A 2,533-nucleotide genomic window follows, 5' to 3' on the forward strand; every position below is an offset into this window, starting at 1 on the left:
CACATGCACACCAACGGGAAATTTAGCACCTCCAATTAGCCTCAGCATGTTTTTGGACTGTGGGGGGAAACCGGAGTACCTGGAGGAAACCCCACGACGACATGGGGAGAACATGCAAACTCCGCACACATGTGACCCAGGCGGAGACTCAAACCCGGGTCCCAGAGGTGTGAGGCAACACCATTCCCAATACGCCCCTTTGTGTTAATTCTGCATTAATTTGAGGATTCGATGCATAAATACTTATTATGATATAAGTTTTAATATTAGATGCAATTAATGACGGTTAATCACAGTAAACAACATTAAAATGCATGACAAAAGACAAGTGTTGTAGAGTCAGACAGCATTTGCAAAATAAATCCAAGGAAGCATAATGATATAATGTATTCAAATCCCCATGCCTTTCACTGCCTTTGATGACATAGAGAAGTCACTTTGATGGCAGCATTCTGGGGGATATCCAGGCAACCAGTGAGCCAGCTCGGTTATGGGCAGGCCTCTGCTTGGGTGCAGACCTCTGCAGGAAGCTGCTTTCAGTGATGACCCATTGCTTCACATCCCTCCATCATTTACTGTCATAAAATGCAGTTAGACTGTCAGTTGTGCAATTTTTACAATCCTTTCTTTATTCATTCATTTTTGAAGGTCTAATTTATGGCCTAAGAAATGAGCTAACCCTTGCTTAATTTAACACAAAATCTAACCATTTTCTTATGATCATTTAAGAATTAGCACCTATATTTTAAAAAGATTTGAAACCTCTAGTTCTCAAAATGCTATATGATAGGCTATAATTATACACTAGTAATACCTTCATTTTCATGCACGTAGCACTTCACCGAGGCCTGCCAAGGCTCATTTTACACTCTCTGTCACTCCCTTACCATCTAGCTGAATCATTAGTAAAGGCCACTCATTAAACACATTATGTTTTGAGTTCCTAACTCTCTCTGGAATAATATCAAAGAAATAACAAAGAAACCTGGAAAGATACCAGAAAAGATTCAGTGGCCTGACAGACTTAAACTGATGTTTTCTGTCATTAACACTTTGCGTGTTCCATCCTAAAACGATCAATTAAAAGCATAACATAATACTCAATGCAAATATAGACACATGTCCACATAGCATATAATGAATATAGTGTCTTTGCCTTCAGAATTTTTGTGCAGACTTGGGGCTGATTTTATATGTGTTAGAATTTTTGCATATAAAGATGGGGTGTCAGGACTTTAATAAGTGCATATCTTTTCCACTGCATACCCACGCAATAAGTCCTAGAGGCAAAATGTTTCAAATGTTGATTGTTGCACAGAAGTGGGGTATTTCTGTGAAAAACACATTGAAGTCTCCCTTCTCATCTGTGACCGATGAATTTCCCAAATCCTATTGCATCTGTCTGTTTTCCCACCTCCAGCACTGACTCACACGTCTCTAGAAAGAGAAGATTCCTCCTCTGCTGCTAAAAATAGGACAGAAAAGGAGATTATAAAAAGCTTACAGTGCCAACCTGTCTACTAAACAAATCATCTGAAAATCGAATGTAAAATAGAAGTTTCTCGCCTAAGCTGTTTGTATCTGCTACCATTTTCTGTTTAGTTGGTTGTCTACTACTGATATGCAGAGTAACTGGCGGAATCACAGCCGGCATATTCCCAGTGTCACCTGTTGTTTTTCATTGCTTCTTTAATATTTTGAAGTCTATTTTGAAGCTGTTTTGAGAGACTCGCAAACAGTAGAACCAGCCACCGAAAGCCTCCTTTGTCTATGCGTGTTCCCCAGAGTTTCCTCATCCACTCATTCAGTTCTGTTGCTACCCTTGTCATGGCTACCATGCTATCAGTTACCCTCCATCCTGCAGAGATCATTTACCGCAGTGAACGCTACTCCTGCAAGCCAGCTTTCATCACCCTGGCAGCCACCTTAATCCAGCCTGGGATGGCAGTTGTCAGTCCTATGTTGCTCGTGCTGAACGTAGCTACGACAGACGCCTGCAACGCCGCAGAAGGCGTGGGTGCTCACCCATCCTCATGTAGCCAAAGATCAAACTCCGCCCTCCTCCCACCTGGGGGAATGGCGGCAGGAGGGCCAGGTACACCCCCGAGCAATCAGCATCTTCAAAAAGGCATTGACTCTAATCTCGTTAATGTATCTCCGAATGACACTGTGATCAGTACACAGAAGCTTTGCTTAATACAAACAATGCAAAAAAAACAATGTCCCACAGAGAGAAATGCTACATAAAATAATGAAACCAGAAATAAATAAAATGCTTGCTTGACCTTGGTGCCTAAAGGCAGGAATGACACAGAGAAAGGTAAGATTGCAGAATGCCATGCAGGGCACATGCACCACTGGTTCACAGTTTGCCAGAAGAGCACAGCAAGGGAGAGGATCCTCTCTGCAGACTCTGGCCTTTGACCGGGCTGCTTCTCATTAGCTGGACAGGAGCTGGCAGGGTGAAAGATGACTTTGTGGTATCATCCTGTGCCCTGCTGCCTTTTCCTGGCTTCTGACTCCTCTCCAATCC

The 2,533-nt window shown here is 42.6% G+C and overlaps 1 long non-coding RNA gene across 2 annotated transcripts; it reads right to left on the minus strand.

Moving 5' to 3' along the window:
• Positions 1-380: 380 nt before the first annotated feature.
• On the minus strand, positions 381-2,052 carry LOC125706427 (uncharacterized). 2 transcript variants are annotated; one of them, XR_007381992.1, is made up of 3 exons: positions 1,876-2,052; positions 1,267-1,465; positions 381-575 (listed from the first exon to the last, which is right to left on the minus strand). It is a non-coding gene; the product is annotated as an uncharacterized LOC125706427 (long non-coding RNA). The 2 variants fall into 2 exon arrangements; XR_007381993.1 differs by having other exon boundaries at positions 561-575; positions 1,432-1,465.
• Positions 2,053-2,533: the final 481 nt, after the last annotated feature.

The sequence above is a fragment of the Brienomyrus brachyistius genome, chromosome 13 (genome assembly GCF_023856365.1).
Source record: "Brienomyrus brachyistius isolate T26 chromosome 13, BBRACH_0.4, whole genome shotgun sequence".
NCBI classification, from domain to species: Eukaryota; Metazoa; Chordata; class Actinopteri; order Osteoglossiformes; family Mormyridae; genus Brienomyrus; species Brienomyrus brachyistius.